The 19313-nt window shown below is 44.4% G+C and overlaps 1 pseudogene; it reads right to left on the bottom strand.

Moving 5' to 3' along the window:
• Window positions 1-4533: 4533 nt before the first annotated feature.
• LOC135541458 (KAT8 regulatory NSL complex subunit 3-like) lies at window positions 4534-15222 on the bottom strand (annotated as a pseudogene).
• Window positions 15223-19313: the final 4091 nt, after the last annotated feature.

Below are 19313 nucleotides of genomic sequence, written 5' to 3' on the forward strand. Positions count from 1 at the left end.
GTATGAACATGAATGTATAGTTAAAGTGACTATGCATATAAGATAAACAGAGAGTAGCAGCAGCATGGTAAAATAGGGGTGGTACGTCGACTGCGAGCCAGGAGGCACACAATGCAAATAGTCCGGGTAACCATTTGGTTACCTGTTCAGGAGACCTATGGCTTGGGGGTAAAAACTGTCGAGAAGCCTTTTTGTCTTAGACTTGGCACTCTGGTACCGTTTGCCATGTGGTAGTAGAGAGAACAGTCTATGACTGGGGTGGCTGGGGTCTTTGAGAATTTTTAGGGCCTTCCTCTGACACCGCCTGGTGTAGAGGTCCTGGATGGCAGGCAGCTTAGCCCCAGTGATGTACTGGGCCGTGCGCACTACCCTCTGAAGTGCCTTGCGGTCGGAGGTCGAGCAATTGCCGTACAAGGCAGTGTACAACCGGTCAGGATGCTCTCGATGTTGCAGCTGTAGAACCTTTTGAGGATCTCAGGACCCATGCCAAATCTTTTTAGTTTCCTGAGGGGTAATAGGCTTTGTCATGCCCTCTTCACCACTGTCTTGGTGTGTTTGGACCAATCTAGTTTGTTGTTGATGTGGACACCAAGGAATTTGAAGCTCTCAACCTGCTCCACTACAGCCCCGTCGATGAGAATGGGGACGTGCTCGGTGCTCTTTTTCCTGTAGTCCTGCTCCTTTTCCTGTAGTCCACAATCATCTCCTTAGTCTTGGTTACGTTGAGGGATAGGTTGTTATTCTGGCACCACCCGGCCAGGTCTCTGACCTCCTCCCTAGAGGCTGTCTCGTCGTTGTCGGTGATCAGGCTGTTGTGTCGTCAGCAAACTTAATGATGGTGTTGGAGTCGTGCCTGGCCATGCAGTCGTGGGTGAACAGGGAGTACAGGAGGGCATTGAGCACAAACCCCTGGGGAGCTCCAGTGTTGAGGATCAGCATGGCAGATGTGTTGCTACCTACCCTCACCACCTGGGGGCGGCCCGTCAGGAAGTCCAGGATCCAGTTACAAAGGGAGGTGTTTTGTCCCAGGTTCCTTAGCTTGGTGATGAGCCTTGAGGGTACTATGGTGTTGAACGCTGAGCTGTAGTAAATGAACAGCATTCTCATATAGGTGTTCCTTTTGTCCAGGTGGGAAAGGGCAGTGTGGAGTGCAATAGAGATTGCATCATCTGATTTGTTTGGGCGGTATGCAAATTGGAGTGGGTCTAGGGTTTCTAGGATAATGGTGTTGATGTGAGCCATTACCAGCCTTTCAAAGCACTTCATGGCTACGGACGTGAGTGCTTCGGGTCTGTAGTCATTTAGGCAGGTTGCCTTTGTGTTCTTGGGCACAGGGACTATGGTTGTCTGCTTGAAGCATGTTGGTATTACACTCAATCAGGGACATGTTGAAAATGTCAGTGAAGACACCTGCCAGTTGGTCAGCACATGCCTGGAGCACACTTCCTGGTAATCCGCCTGGCCCCGCAGCCTTGTGTACGTTGACCTGTTTAAAGGTCTTACTCACGTCGGCTACGGAGAGCGTGATCACACAGTTGTCCGGAACAGCTGATGCTCTCATGCATGCCTCAGTGTTGCTTGCCTTGAAGCGAGCATAGGAGTGATTTAGCTCATCTGGTAGGCTCGTGTCACTGGGCAGCTCGCGGCTGTGCTTCCTTTGTAGTCTGTAATAGTTTGCAAGCTCTGCCACATCCGACAAGTGTCGGAGCCAGTGTAGTATGATTCAATCTTAGCCCTGTATTGAATCTTTGCCTGTTTGACGGTTCGTCGCAGGGCATAGCGGGATTTCTTGTAAGCTTCTGGGTTAGAGTCCCGCACCTTGAAAGCGGCAGCTCTACCCTTTAGCTCAGTGCGAATGTTGCCTGTAATCCATGGCTTCTGGTTGGGGTATGTATGTACAGTCACTGTGGGGACGACGTCCTCAATGCACTTATTGATAAAGCCAGTGACTGATGTGGTGTATTCCTCAATGTCAACGGAAGAATCCCAGAACATATTCCAGTCTGTGATAGCAAAGTAGTCCTGTAGTTTAGCATCTGCTTCATCTGACCATTTTTTAATAGACCGAGTCACTGGTGCTTCCTGCTTTAATTTTTGCTTGTAAGCAGGAATAGGAGTATAGAGTTGTGGTCGGATTTACCAAATGGAGGGCGAGGTAAAGCTTTGTACGCGTCTCTGTGTGTGGAGTACAGGTGATCTAGATTTTTTTCCCTCTGGTTGCACATTTAACATGTTGATAGAGATTTGTTAGAACTGATTTAAGTTTCCCTGCATTAAAGTCTCCGGCCACCAGGAGCGCCGCCTCTGGGTGAGTGGTTTCCTGTTTGCTTATTTCCTTATACAGCTGACTGAGTGCGGTCTTAGTGCCAGCAACTGTCTGTGGTGGTAAATAAACAGCCACGAAAAGTATAGCTGAGAACTCTAGGCAAATAGTGTGACCTGCAATTTATCACAATATACTCTACTTCAGGCGAGCAAAATCTAGAGACCTCCTTAGATTTCATGCACCAGCTGTTGTTTACAAATATGCCCCCTCCCCTGGTCTTACTGGAGTGTGCTGTTCTATCCTGCCGGTGCAGCGTGTATCCTGCTAGCTGATTATCCATGTCGTCATTCAGCCATGATTCCATGAAACATAGGATATTACAGTTTTTGATGTCCCGTTGGTAGGATATTTGTGATCGTACCTCGTCTAGTTTATTGTCCAATGATTGCACGTTGGCGAGTAATAGTTAGTTAGTTGCCTTCTGCGGGTCCTAGTTGCCTTCTGCAGGTCCGGACGAGGCATCCGGCTCTTCGTCCTCTGCGTGGCTTCCTTTTGCGAATAATTGGGATGTCTGCCCTTTGGGGTGTTTGGAGAATATCGTGTGAGTCCTGCTTGTTGTTGTTGAAGAAGAAATCTTTGTCTAATCCGAGGTGAGTGATCGCTGGCCTGATATCCAGAAGCTCTTTTCTTCCGTAAGATACGGTTGCAGAAACATTATGTATAAAATAATTTACAAATATCACAAAAAGAAACACATACTAGCACAATTGGTTAGGAGACCGTAAAACGGCAGCCATCTCCTCCGGCGCCATCTCCTTGGCAATGCCAAGTGTGTATCCTGTGTGTATCAAGAACAGTCCACAACCCAAAGGACATCCAGTCAACTTGACAACTGTGGGAAGCATTGGAGTCACCGTGGGCCAGCATCCCTGTGGAACTCTTGACACCTTGTAGAGTCCATGCCCTGACAATTTGAGGCTGTTGTGAGGGCAAAAGGGGGTACAACTCAATATTAGGATATGTTTCTCATGTTTGTTCTAATATGTTCCTAACATTTTGTTCACTCAGGATATTTGGTAACAAAACTGTTTTAGAAAATGTGATAACACAAGTTAACATGTTTGCTGTTTGTGAGGAGAAAGACTTTCATCAGGATGTGTCATGGTCATCACAAGGAGGAGACCAAGGCGCAGCGTGATAAGCGTACATTCTAATTTATTAAACGAATGCAAAACTAACAAAACTATACAAAATAACATAACAAACCGTGAAGCAATATGCCTAGTGCGAACAGGCAACTAAACATAGAATAATAACCCACAAAACCAAAATGGAAACCAAAATCCCCAATCAGAGACAACGATAAACAGCTGTCTCTGATTGGGAACCAATTCAGGCCACCATAGACTGACATACCAAAACCCCATAGATATACAAAAAAACCTAGACAAGACAAAAACACACATACCACCCTCTGACCTAACCAAAATAATAAAGAAAACAAAGATAACTAAGGTCAGGGAGTGACGGGATGTTTACCACCCACAGCCTAGCCCAGTGCAGTCATTCTGCTGGGCTGTCCTCGCAGCGCCACAATTATATTTTTGGGGGCTCTGCAGCCCTGCTGCCAACACACAGAGATGGCATGGGTTACACATCTACTCTGATCTTTTAACTTGATCTGGGTGTCAAGCCTAGTTCAGGCAGAATTTTCCCCCAGACACAGCAAAGCAGGCAACGTTCCAACTGACATTCCTGAACAGCGAGTATCCAGCAGTGTTAATCCGATGGGGGAAAAATATTTAAATCAGATCAAATATTTCTTCAAATAAAACTAAGTACCCAAGGGCGTATTTGGTGTTTGGCTGTATTTTCATGTCTGGCTTGCTTTCCTCAATGACGGGAACAGTCCATGTCAGGAGACACAGTGAGGAAAGATCTCAATTGCATACTCCTCGCATCCTCTCTCCTTCTCAAAATCCATTGGATGAGAAAGCCAGAGGTCCCTGTCCTCAAATGGGTTTTGTGTAGAGGACGCGAGGTGTATGCAATTGAGATCTTCCCATATATACAGGATTTCTACTGGAGTATGTAAGGATAAAAATAACTTGTTTTAGTCTTAGCGTAAATGAATCATCCAGGTTCGAACTTTACACAGAATTACAAAAATAAGCCTCCAAAGACAACAGCAATCCTGGGGAAGGAGTGGAAGACTTGGATATCTTAACAGCAACATCCATTTCTCAATCAAAAAATAGGAATGAAAATATGGGTTATTTTCCAGTCTTTATTGCAATGATAGAAACAGAAACATATGCCGGATGTGAATATTACTGTCTTCAACTCTTCTACTCCCTCCAAAGTGAGTCTGTGGGTCCTTGTGCGCGTCTGGAAGTACGGCTGCTGCTTGCAGGTGATTTAATTAATAATGTAACATGAAGACCATCTTTACCGAGTGGACATACGTGGTGAAGAAATTCATTCTGAACAGGGCCATTAACATATTCTGTAGTCATGTGACATTTAGTCAATATTAAAATGCACTCATTTTTGGCCCTCCTGATTCACAATTCTTGTGACATCAATTTTGTATCAAGAGTTCCATGTATTCAAAGCAACATCATGCAAATATGAACATGCCTTTGATGGATTCTCATGTCAGCATTTTGAACATTTACATTTGACATATCCGCAAGCTTCCCTTGATTCAGAAACAATAACTATTAAACTTAACTTCATCAAACTTCTAATTCCAATGTCACATCCCCCCAGATCATGGTATTCATTGATGTTTTCCTTATGGCTCTTTCAAACATTATTAGTTATTATTAGTTATTATTATAAATTAGTACAAAAACACATCCCGTACGATACAAATCTATATACTCGATGTTACACGGCTGCAAGTCTGGCTTTTCAAATACTGACAACACCTAGGATCTTCATAGATGACTATCTGCATACACATTACTGATCATGCTGTCCACTATCTGTGTCACCCATCTGTAGTGTGGCCAAAGTGAACTGGCAATAGGGCCCGTCCTGCTATTCTAGCTTTCCCGAAACAAGGGGTTAAGGAGTTAACCCTGGGCATTCAGCGTGGCCGCCTTGGTTTGGCAGTTCGAGACGTACCGGCACTCTGGGTGGAGATGTGTGGCAGGCCGGGAGGCCACTCGCCGGCTTGGCCAGCCCACCGTTGTTGAGTAGCTGGTGGATGGCAGTTGTCTTGGTCAGCCCTCCAGTGGAGACCACAGGCACTGCCCGGAGCAGAGTGCTGCTGCCAGTATCTATGGAGTTAAGAACCTGACCCTGGGGCTTCCCACCGAGGGCCTAGGGAGAGAGGAGGTAGAGCCAGTCAGTAACAATGATTCAGCACACACAGACACAAGGATACTTTTAGCAGGTTTTTGAGGCTGGGTGTACCTGAATGCTGCCCATGCTAGCTGTTGTGCTGGGCAGGCTAGGGGATTTGGTCACCATCTCCTGTAGACTGAAACTTAGGCCGTGGAGGAGGCTGCTGGCGGAAGGTGCTGCACACAAACACAGCGAGAATGATTCAGCACAGTTCACATTTAGACACAGTCAATACAGGAAGCTCAACAACACAATTGCTGGTGACGACAGTTGAGAATCACCCCTATTTGTCTATTCAAAATAACAACCTTGAAAAAACAACCAGAGACATTGCAGGGGTAACGCAAAAAGTAATCAATAACATTGTTTGCTCAGATCGGTTCTCGTGAAGTACTCAAAGTCATGACATAAAACTCCACTTTAGTCCCATTCTTTTTACATTGATTCTCTGTTCCTCTGCATTGCAACTAACAAATCTGTGAAAATATACTGTACAACATATTTGGTTGTAGTTCACAGTGTCCTGTGAGATAGATCTGCTGCAGTGCCGAGTTAGGACAGTTGTGCAGGCAGGTAGGAGATACCTTGGGCAGTAGCAGGAGCTTGCGCCTGGACTTGTGAGGAGGACCCTGACACCATGCAACTCTGCAGATTGTGGAAAGAGCTGGAACCCGAGCTCTGGGAACTAGACACCCCTGTCAGACTACCAGACCTGCATTAACACACACAATCAATCTACTCAAAGTTGCTCTGATAAACAGAGCTGCTGTGATAGCTACCCTCCCCATAGTTTATTTTCTATACAATAACTTCCAACCAGTCCAGAACTCAATCCGTTTGCAACACACACAATAGCCCACCCAATTTTACCTACCTCATCCCCATACTGTTTCTATTCATTTACTTTTCTGCTTTTTTGCACACCAATATCTCTACCTGTACATGACCATCTGATCATTTATCACTCCAGTGTTAATCTGCAAAATTGTAATTATTCGCCTACCTCCTCATGCCTTTTGCACGCAATGTATATAGACTCCCCTTTTTCTACTGTGTTATCAACTTGTTAATTGTTTACTCCATGTGTAACTCTGTGTTGTCTGTTCACACTGCTATGCTTTATCTTGGCCAGGTCGCAGTTGCAAATGAGAACTTGTTCTCAACTAGCCTACCTGGTTAAATAAAGGTGAAATAAAAATATTTTTTTTTTAAACACCGCTGCTCAACGGGATAGAGTTTGGAAAGTTGGAGATCATGGAGTGTCAGGCCTACCGCTGGGCTGTGAGTAGTCTGGAGACTTCCTTGGCTCCAGATACAGTCTGTCCCACAGTCACATTCAGGGGCTTAGCAGAGGGTCCCACTGCATTGGAAAACAGACCATGAAGAGAATAAGCCAAATCTGATTGGACAACGCCACAATATGACATTGACAATGGTTTCGAATGAGTTTTGAAATGGTGGAAATGAATATGATCCATATAAGCCCTACACATATTTAAATTAACTTGGAAACTATTTCTAATTTTTCTTTACTGAATCATTCATTTAGTGGAGCAGAAAACTGCCCACACTTAAATCTGAGCCAGTTACCTTCCTGTGCTGCAGAGCTGACAGCACCCCCTGCTGACTCTCCATGCAGGATGGTCACCTTGATCTTGGCTCTCTTTGAGGCCTTGGTGGGAGTGGGGCTGGGCGTCTGCCTTCTCTTCAGATGGGCCATCAGCTCATCTCTCTCCAGGCTCTCAGTCTGCTCACTGGATACAGGCACTGAGACACAGACAGACATCACTGACTGGGATATACAAACCAGACCACTTCAACCCTGATAAACATTCTCAAAATTGTATGACCATGTAAAAAAAATGTACATCAATTATCTGGTAACCTAACGTAGAAGGCGTAAAATAAACATCTAAAACTAGTTCCCCTACATACTGGTCTTGACGAGAAAAAATCTAAGTAAAAATGGAAGGTTCTCTTCTGCATTGTTCAACAAGTCCAGTAAATGTGGAGGAGTTCAGATGGAGTGTCGCCTTGTTAACGTCCAAAAGTAGAAGTCGCGTCATAACCGGAAAAAAGGGAACTCGGCAGAAGCTAATGATCTGGCAGTAAGAGGGAGATGGCAGACAGACGAGAAAAGAGGAGATACTTACCAAAGACACAGGAGGGAGCGCCAGGGGGCAGATTTTTCCTCACGAGCATGTTTTGTTTCATAAAAGCAGCAAACTGGGCTGGAATGAATTAAAAGGGATGAAAAGATATCAGTTACGTTCCATTGTGCCCTTCTGTTGTCGTGACTGTTCTAACAAGATTCATGTCTAAGAAAACTATTTTCACCATTCAATATTTCATTCACATTTTCCAAAGCCCACATTGGCAATGGAGGGGACTGACTTATTAGAACAAACGCACACAAACATGTGTCAAATGTGAGAGCTGTGTGTGTGTGTTCATACACGCAAGTAAGCCCACAAACCATGTGCCTGCTTGTGTGTGAGCACCGTCCCAGACCGCTGCATATGGGTCTTGAGGAGTTGTGTGGCGGTGATCAGGCTGGACTTCTGTGCCGGGGACAGTCCCGAGTTCTTTGGCTTGGGGCTGGAGGTGGGACTGCTGCAAACACTGGACATGTCCTGAGGACACAACCAGAAAACACGGTTAATCAAATGATCAGCAATGTACACAGAGTGTACAAAACATTAGGAACACCTGCTCTTTCAATGACAGTCTGATCAGGTGAAAGATATGATCCCTCTTTGATGTCACTTGTTAACCCCCTAAGGTCAATGTCTGCACCCTGTGGAAATCGAATTAGCATAATAATACAAAATCCCCATAAGAATCTGTCAGCCTAAGATAGAGATGTTTCTTTTATTTGGATGCCGTCTCAAGCCATCCAACATGATCTCACTCAATTCACACAAATATGTACAAAAGGTATTTCAGCAGATTTTGTGTGTTTGTGTGTGAAAAGACCACCCAAAATGAGCGACTTCATTCGTAGGAAAATCATTTTTTGTGGGCAAACTTCGGAAAAATCTTTTGAAAGTTAGAGCAATGCATGATGGGCAATGATGTTCTACACTGACTTTTCTTTGACCCACAGTTATTTATATAATAAAACAATTAAGTGATAACGACCCTTCGGTAAGTATTCAGACCCTTTGGCTTTTTTCACATTTTGTTTCGTTACAGCTTTGTTCTAAAATGTATTACATTGAGGGGTAGAAAAACAATCTACACACAATACCCCATAATGACAAAGCAAAAACAGGTGAAGACATTTTTGCTAATTTATAAAGAATAAAACAGAAATATCAAATTTACATAAGTATTCAGACCCTTTACTCAGTACTTTGTCAAAGCACAATCTTTGCACACCTGTATTTGGGGAGTTTATCCCATTCTCTGCAGATCCTCTCAAGCTCTTTCAGGTTGGATGGGGAGTTGCTGCACAGCCATTTTCAGGTCTCTGCAGAGATGTTCGATCGGGTTCAAGTCCAGGCTCTGGCTGGGCCACTCAAGGACATTTAGACTTGTCCCAAGCCACTCCTGCGTTGTCTTGGCTGTGTGCTTAGGGTCGTTGTCCTCTTGAAAGGTGAACCATCACCCCACCATCACCCCAGTTTCATCAAGGATTTCACTGTACTTTGCTCTGTTCATCTTTGCCTCAATCCTGACTAGTCTCCCAGTCCATGCCACTGAAAAACATCCCCACAGCATGATGCTGCCACCACAGTTCACCGTAGGGATGGGGCTAGGTTTCCTCCAGACGTGACACTTGGCATTCGGGCCAAAGAGTTCAATCTTGTTTTCATCAAACCAGAGAATCCTACTTCTTTAGCTGTCTTTTGGCAAACTCCAAGCGGGCTGTCATGTCTTTTACTGAAGAGTGGCTTCTGTCTGGCCATTCTACCACAAAGGCCTGATTGGTGGAGTGCTGCAGAGATGGTTGTACTTCTGGATCATTCTCCCATCTCCACAGAGGAACTCTGGAGCTCTGTCAAAGTGACCATCGGGTTCTTGGTCACCTCCCTGACCAAGGCCCTTCTCCCCCGATTGCTCAGGTGGCCAGCTCTAGGAAGAGTCTTGGTGGTTCCAAACTTATTCCATTTAACAATGATGGAGGCCACTGTGTTCTTGGAGACCTTCAATGCTACAGACATTTTTTGGTACCCTTCCCCAGATCTGTAGCTCACACAATCCTGTCTCGGAGCTCTATGGAAAATTCCTTCTACCTCATGGCTTGGTTTTTCTCTGGCATGCACTGTCAACTGTGGGACCTTATATACACAGGTGTGTGCCTTTCCAAATCACATCCAATCAAGTCTCATAGCAAAGGGTCTGAATACTAATGTAAATAAGGTATCTGTTGTTGTTTTTTAATACATTTGCAAAAAAATGTAAAACCTGTTTTTTCTTTGTCATTATGGGGTATTGTGTGTAGATTTATGAGTTTTTATTTTAATTTTATACATTTTAGAATAAAGCTGTAACATAACAAAATATGGAAAAAAAATCATAGTGTCTGAATACTTTCCGAAGGCACTGTTTGTGCCATCCAGAGGATGAATGGGCAAGCCTATACATTTAAGTGCCTTTGAACAGGGTATGGTAATAGGTGCCAGGCACACCAGTTGGAGTGTGTCAAGAATGGCAATGGTGGAGAGTTTCACGCCCAACAGTTTCCCGTGTGTATCAAGAATGGCCCACCACCCAAAGGACATCCAGCTAACTTAACACAGCTGTGGGAAGCTTTGTAGTCAAGATGGGCTAGCATCCCTGTGGAACGCTTTCAACACCTTCTAGAGTCCATGCCCCGGCGGACTTAGGCTGTTCTGAGAGCAAAAGGTGTGTTTTGTACAAAATGTTTTGTACAGTCAGTGTATATAATTCCTAGCATTTCCTTGTTAGTTTTCCTAAGCGTGACTGAGTGATGCAGGATGTACCTCGGAGCCTGAGGGGGAGATAGGTACTCTGAGGGCAGGGGAAGAGGGGCGGGCCCTCTCCAGGTCAAAGGGTAACTCCCGCCAGGGCTGCTTCTTCTTCTCTGTGTCCAGGTCCCTCAACTCTCCGGAGCTGTGGCCGTGGCTCTCCGCCCGCTCCAGCACTCCCGACAGGAAGTCTGCTATCTCATCCTACACACGAGAGACAACAGGTATATATCTGCATCAAAAGCATTTCACTGACACTATATGTGAAGAGTTCGATGGCCATGGTTTTAATTCTCAAAATTCTTTGAAGTTTTCGTAGAAACTCCTGCACTTAGCCAACCATTGTCTGGATAAAACAAACATGGTTCCTTTCCAAGACAAGGACAAGAAAAATGGACCAACCTGAATGCAGCGATCCACCATGGTCTGTGTCAATCCCTCTGATTTGATCTTTGTTGAGTTGATTCTGAGAAGACACCATTTAATCATGACTGAGAAATAAACTAAAATGTCCTCAAATTCTTCAATTGAATAGCCATGCAGAAAATGACTGTGAGCAATCAACAAGTTTAAAATTGCTTTCTTAAATTCCAATGTCTTCATATATATTTCAATAGCGTGTGAAGACCACTAACCCTCCTCAGAGTAAACTCAGGGTAGGCTTAACCCACCTGAGGTTGTCTTCAGCTCCCCCCACCACCACCATGCTGTTGTCGACTCTAAGTTTCTCTCGGAACTCCTCCATGGCCTCTGTGCCACACTGCAGAGCGTTCTGACCAACCACAAACAGCACTGGGGTCTTCATGTCAAGTAAGGGGTCGTCCACATCCTGCCAGTCAACAATACAAATACAGTCAATACAAGTCTATGACTCACATCCCTGACCCGTGAAAGAATGTTGAAACTGTAAGACAAGTAGAAGCATCATATCCTAATGTCTCCACACGGCAGAAAACTTTTGAGCATATTTCCTTACCCCTCTTGCCCCATTGATTGTTAGCAGAGGAAAGCCAAGACACACCACAGCGGTCAGGTACTCCATGAGGGAGACCTGGGAGAGGACAACCACGTCAATATGTGCGCCAATGTCACATCCACCCATCACACACGTCAAACCATGGATTGGTTTTCAATAACCAACAGATGTATATCTTTCTGAGTATCACAGAGAATTCTCTTAGGAAATGTGGAAACCATATATACTTAACAAAAATATAAACGCAACGTGTAAAGTGTTTGTCCCATGTCTACGCCCTCCCAGGCCCACCCATGGCTGCGACCCTGCACAGTCATGTGAAATTCATAGATTAGGATCTCATTTCTTATTGACTGATTTCCTGATATGAACTATAACTCCTTGAAATAGTTGCATGTTGCGTTTATATATGTTCAGTATAGACAGAGACAGCATTCATAAAGCAGCCTTACGTGACAGGCGATGAGAGCTCCCACATTCCAGCCAATCAAGATAATGGGTTTGTGAGGGAAGTGACTGTGGACCTGGTGCATAAATGCATTGAAAAGCAAATGAATAGAAGCAAATGAAGACAGATCAGTCAGGTACATACAAACAACAATCTCAATTAGCAGCAACGGTCAAATCCATTAGGAACATTAATCTGGATACACAACTTCAGATTCATAGAACAGCCTTACCTCCATGACTTTGGCCCTGACTGTGGCCAACATGTGCTCCAGACACTGAGCGATACCCACATTGGCTCCACTGTTTACATGGGTACTTACTGGGATGACCTGGGATAGACACATTATACAGCAAGTAATTCAATTACTTTCCCAAAAGTCTATTGGGTGTAAATAAAACACAGAGATGCTGTCACACTTGAGTATGAATAGAATAGATACAAACCTTTCCCAAGCAGGAGAGTTGTGACTGCCAAAATCTAAATCGGCGCGGGGTAGAAAGAGCAGGATTGGTGGGACCTGATGGTACAATTAAGATGAGTGGGGAGCCAGGAAGCTTGCTCTGCAATACAAACAAGCACAAAGATAGGCATCTGGTTATCATCACATCATTTGGGAAATGTAATCAAAATAGTGCAAGTCAAAACAGTGGTCAAAGTAAGACAGTTAGCCGTATAAAACAGTATAAAGATGAAACTACTAAGAGCTTTCTCTTACTGCCACAACTATCACTTTCATCCCTATTATAATTTGGAATGTGTGTTTGTTTCCATTGTCCTATTCATTCTTTGACTGCAGTGAATTCTGATTGCTCCCAGCACCACTGACAGGGATATCAGCATTAGAGACGTACCGGTTTGTTGTGAGACAGAACGCCCACAGCTGGATCCCACGGCCTCTTCAGGAGCAGAGAGAGGGCTTCTGCACCAGCCGCTCCAGTCTTTACTGACGACGTCAGCAGCATTCTGTCAATCAGCAAGGGCAACTGCACAGACAGAGAGGAATGGTGAATCACCCTGATAGAATGTATCCCTCTATACAAGAATGCAATCAGCAAGGGCAACTGCACAGACAGAGAGGAATGGTGAATCACCCTGATAGAATGTATCCCTCTATACAAGAATGCAATCAGCAAGGGCAACTGCACAGACAGAGAGGAATGGTGAATCACCCTGATAGAATGTATCCCTCTAACATCAAAGTGTAATCACATTTTGAGAGAGAGAGAGACAATGAGTACCTTGCTCTTGAGTGTCTGCAGTACGTCCAGGTAAGCAGCCAGTAAGGCCAGACTGAGAGACTCTATCAGGGTGCTGTGTAGCCACTGGGTCAGTTTGGTGTCCCAGTTGACACTGGCCAGTGCATGGCGCACCTTCCGGGCACATTTGTCCACAGCAATCCTGCGCAATACTGGCTCATTGGAGGCCTACGAGTCAGAAGGGTGGTGAGATGGTGAGACAACAGGGCCAGGAACTTTGATAGTCATTCAAACTGAAACATGTCAATGCAATATTTTCGTGTTGAATCACATTTGAAACAAAATACGCACCACATACAAAGGCATTTAGCTGGTGTTTATGAACTCACATTTTCATTGGCAAGCCGGGCCAGTCGTTCAGCTTGCAGAGCTTTCAGCAGCTTATTAAATAATTTGTTTTGAGTGACCGACCATCCAGCCCTGTAATACAAGCAGTGTGTACCAGTATTGAAGTCTGAAGATGATCACTATTTGAAATGGAGATTGAGAGACATTAATAATTTAGGAAAAAAGTGTATACAAGAGCTGAGCAAACAAGGTAACTGCACCACAGAAGTCCGAAATAATGTATATTTTGAAAAGCTCTAGGGTTATTCAAAGGAATGTTGGGTAGAGGCCACTCACTTGTTGATGCGTTCGTCCCAGTCATCAGGGGGTGGGGGACCATCGGCAACTGTGCGAGCAAATAAAACATGTCGCTCACACTCCTTCATAACACTGCGTGCTTTCTGGTTGTCATAGAGTTGGATAGGTGTAGGCGTGACAGATTCCACATCTATTGACAGATCTGATTCCCTGCAAAACACACAAACGTACTACAGTCAATGATGTTATCCAGTTTTAGCAGTCACTTAATTATTGCCTTGATAAAGTTACAAAATTACATTTGTTCTGAGGCAGAAAGATAGACATGTCTTCAGTGTTGTCATATGTGTGCATAAAATAATTTGGGCAATGAGTCATTAATGAGGATTATGAGGGTTGACACTCACGGAGTGGCATCAGGTTGGCGACGGGGTGTGACGAACAGCATGCGCGTGGGCCGGGCACTGCTGGCGTCCGGGTGGGCATTCCATGGCTTGGCATAGCTGTGGTCCAATAACACCAAGTCCTGCTCATGAACAGACAACTGGAACAGCAAGGATGTACCCATCCTCTGCGCTGAAGTCTGGCAGGCCCCACTATGGTACATCCTCTACTGAGACCCCAAGGCTCTACAGCTCTGAGAGAGTGGTCCTTTCAACCCAAGCCTGAAGGGGGAGGAACCATGATCAATATCATATACGTCAAAACATAATGGGACATCACGTCATGTGAGTTGGACCACTCATCTTTAACCCACAGCTGGTTCGTTACAAGCACCCTTCTTATGCATTGGCTTAATAACCAACTTTGTAACGCTAGCTAGCGGCATTATTTTAGCTAGCTAGATTCTTTAGAGATGTTCTCATAATGTTGATAGCAAGCAACATGCGTTTGCTTCATGCATGGCGGAAAGCGATCTGTGCGTTGTTGACATTACTTTATTATGTAGCTGGCTAACTTGCTAACGTAAGCTAGCTACATGTCTAGACAGATGCGCTAACGCCAACTAGCTAGTTAGCTACCTAACACGAAATATACATTACACTAACGTTAGCGCATAGCTTACAGAAGGGGTAACTAACAATCATACCGGGCATTACAACGTGGCTACGTAGCTAGCTAACTTGGCGTGCATAGTCGCATTAAAGCTAGCACGCGCTATTCGTATTGGCTACTTACCTTTTCATACTACTACCATTGATAGCATTATGTGATTGCAATCGAAATCTAATTAAGTCCAAATTCAGTAAAATATAAACGTCAATCTAAATTCCGTGTAAATTGTCACATTTAAGAAGGACTACTCCGCCTCGGGTTTATATAAATCATTGATTATAGCCGACTTCCTTTTGTTTTGAGTGGGCGCGTGCCACTGTCAGTACACGGATGTAAAACACCGCCTGGGTAGCTATTTCCTACGGGCGGTGCATGTACTGGGGCCTTGGCCAGCGCCTGCTCTGAACCCTGAAAAGCAGTGGCTCTATGTAAGCCAGATGGTAAAGAATGTATTAAAAATCTACTCTGTACACAATTGTCAGCAAATTAAATAAAAACTGCATGGTGTATTTCCGTACGACGTTTACCAGTGCATGCCGTAGTAAAGTGGAGTTGTTTTGTATATTTTGTCCTATGCCTAATTGTCATGATGATGAGAGTTTAGAACACATTTTATGGAACTGCTACTACACACTGTAAACCATGTTATGTAATAATGAATCCATGTATTGATGTGAAAGCTGATTTGTATTTATATGAACTATTATGATTGTAAAATGTGAAAACAGTCAATAAATATGATTTTTAAACCAATAACCCCTTACCCAAATTCAAACCCTGGTGTTTTAGGTCCCCACAAGGATAGAAGAAGCCACCCCCCAACACCACCACACACACACACACACATACACAAAAAAATAGTCTGAATGATCTGAATGATGTTTTTTATTGATATTTTACTGGCAGTAAATGACAGACAACACCAATAATTTCCCCACGCCACCAAAGTACGGGCATGGCACAGCTCGATCATTCTTCTTAAATACGTCATATTTTCACCTCTTCATATCAAGTTCCGTCGTGCAGTCATTTGGAACATTGCAGGGAAATGCAGCCCTACACCAAACAAATCAAATTAGCAAATTATATTGTACAGTTCTTTATTTTCATTAGAGCCAACAGTGAACTACTTTTATTCCAACAAACTGAAATGGTAAAGACAACGTGCCATGATTATGACCATTTATAACAACATGTTTGTATCATGTTTCTTACGCATGGCAGCACATCTCATCCACTGTTCCTCCACCTAGACCCTAGAGAATGCCATGTACCATCCAAATGGTCCTGGCAATGGATCATGCCTAAAAAGACACTGTGTGATTCATCAGAGTAGGCTTCCTAACACAGCATCAGTTTCTGAAATGTAAAACATAGTTGACATTCTTTTCATTAATTTGTGCTCTACAGGCTAATGTAGGCCTATATGTTTTGTCTTGTTTGTTGAGGGGTTGTTGTCTTGTCCTTTGCCTGGTTTCATATTTTGAAAGATGACACGCAGCATGGGACAGTGGAGGCAGAGCAAACAGGATTACAGCTAGAGCTGTACCTATAGGAAATGAGAGAACAATCAATAAACCCCACAGATAGATTTTCAGTTACATTTTTGTTCCACATTGTGTTAGCAGTTTAGTTTCTCACTCACTATATGACTTTGCCTCAAGGCCCTTTACTTCTCAGCTTATTATCTGACATACCTCAAATGTAACTGAATTAGACATTGCCATGTTAATAATAACTTATTAACCACAGAAGAAGCTCCGTAAGCTCCGGAAAACTCGGACAGCGAGTACTACAACTACAAGGGCTTTTAAGTAATGGTCCTGGAGATGTGGGAATCTTCTCATGACGCAAGTTTGGCTCCCAACTCATTGCAGGCCAGATGCCACTATCAAGGCCGGAGTGCTTGGGACCCCAAACACAGAGCCCATATGTCTTCGTGGGATACCAGGCATTCCCTCTGAGGGTAAACCTGATGTGACCATATCCAGATAAGATATGCTAACTAAACTCAGCAAAAAAAGAAACGTCCTCTCACTGTCAACTGCGTTTATTTTCAGCAAACTTAACATGTGTAAATATTTGTCTGAACATAACAAGATTCAACAACTGAGAGATAAACTGAACAAGTTCCACATACATGTGACTAACAGAAATTGAATAATGTGTCCCTGAACAAAGGGGGGATCAAAATCAAAAGTAACAGTCAGTATCTGGTGTGGCCACCAGCTGCATTAAGTACAACAGTGCATTACCTCCTCATGGACTGCACCGGATTTGCCAGTTCTTGCTGTGAAATGTTACCCCACTCTTCCACCAAGGCACCTGCAAGTTCCCGGACGTTTCTGGGGGGAATGGCCCTAGCCCTCACCCTCCGATCCAATGGGATTGAGATCCGGGCACTTCGCTGGCCATGGCAGAACACCGACATTCCTGTCTTGCAGGAAATCATGCACAGAACGAGCAGTATGGTTGGTAGCATTGTCATGCTGGATGGTAGGGTCAGGATGAGCCTGCAGGAAGGGTACCATATGAGGGAGGAGGATGTCTTCCCTGTAACCCACAGCGTTGAGATTGCCTGCAATAACAACAAGCTCAGTCCGATGATGTTGTGACACACCGTCCCAGACCATGTTGGACCCTTCACCTCCAAATCGATCCCGCTCCAGAGTACAGGCCTCAGTGTAATGCTCATTCCTTCGACGATAAACGCAAATCCGACCATCACCCCTGGTGAGACAAAACCGTGACTCATCAGTGAAGAGCACTTTTTGCCAGTCCTGTCTGGTCCAGCGACGGTGAGTTTGTGCCCATAGGCAACGTTGTTGCCGGTGATATCTGGTGAGGACCTGCCTTACAACAGGCCTACAAGCCCTCAGTCCAGCCTCTCCCAGCCTATTACGGACAGTCTGAGCATTGATGGAGGGATTGTGCGTTCCTGTTGTAACTCGGGCAGTTGTTGTTCCCATTTTCAATGTCCTGGCTGAGGGAAGGAGGTTCTCACCCAAGATTTGACGGTACATGGCCCCGTCCATCATTCCTTTGATGCAGTGAAGTTGTCCTGTCCCCTTAGCAGATAAACACCCCCAAAGCATAATGTTTCAACCTCCATGTTTGACGGTGGGGATGGTGTTCCTGGGGTCACAGCCAGCATTCCTCCTCCTCCAAACACGGCGAGTTGGGTTGATGCCAAAGAGCTCCATTTTGGTCTCATCTGACCACAACACTTTCACCGAATTGTCCTCTGAATCATTCAGATGTTCATTGGCAAACTTCAGACGGGCATGTATATGTGCTTTCTTGAGCAGGGGGACCTTGCGGGCGCTCCAGGATTTCAGTCTTTCACGGCGTTGTGTGTGGCCAATTGTTTTCTTGGTGACTATGGTCCCAGCTGCCTTGATATCATTGACAAGATCCTCCCGTGTAGTTCTGGGCTGATTCCTCACCGTTCTCATGATCATTGAAACTCCACAAGGTGAGATCTTGCATGGAGCCCCAGGCCGAGGGAGATTGACAGTTCTTATGTGTTTCTTCCATTTGCAAATAATCGCACCAACTGTTGTCACCTTCTCACCAAGCTGCTTGGCGATGGTCTTGTAGCCCATTCCAGCCTTTTGTAAGTCTACAATCTTGTCCCTGACATCCTTGGAGAGCTCTTTGGTCTTGGCCATGGTGGAGAGTTTAGAATCTGATTGATTGCTTCTGTGGACAGGTGTCTTTTATACAGGTAACAAGCTTAGATTAGGAGCACTCCCTTTAGAGTGTGCTCCTAATCTCAGCTCGTTGCCTGTATAAAAGACACCTGGGAGCCAGAAACCTTTCTGATTGAGAGGGGGTCAAATACTTATTCCCCTCATTAAAATGTAAATCCATTTATAACATTTTTGACATGCGTTTTTCTGGATTTTTGTTGTTATTCTGTCGCACAAATAAACCTACCATTAAAATTATACTGATCATATCTTTGTCAGTGGGCAAAAATATAAAATCAGCAGGGGATCAAATACTTTCCCCCTCACTGTGTGCACTCTTCTTCTGGTTGATGTCTGTTTATATGTCATGTTGTGAGCTACACATTTGGTTTTGCTGTTTGGATTTTTATGTATTTCTTATTCACATTTTACAAGTCACAATAAAGACTACTATAACGAAAGTCACTTCATCAATGTTGTTTAAGTTTTTCATCTTTTTTAGAGGCTCGACCCTCAAGACATATACCTAACCTTGTGTCGTGTGTGGTGGTCTTTCAATGAAGACTTGGTAAATGGTTATGGTAAATGGTGAGAATGGCTGTCCAGCTGTAGACAATAAAGGCTAGACCATCGAGACATTAACCTGATCTACATAACATAGGGTTGTACATGGTCATGTGTAGTGAGTGGCCTTTCAATATAGACATTCCTGCTATGGTACATGGGTGAGTATCCAGGTGTAT

Source organism: Oncorhynchus masou, chromosome 1 (genome assembly GCF_036934945.1).
Source record: "Oncorhynchus masou masou isolate Uvic2021 chromosome 1, UVic_Omas_1.1, whole genome shotgun sequence".
Lineage (NCBI taxonomy): Eukaryota > Metazoa > Chordata > Actinopteri > Salmoniformes > Salmonidae > Oncorhynchus > Oncorhynchus masou.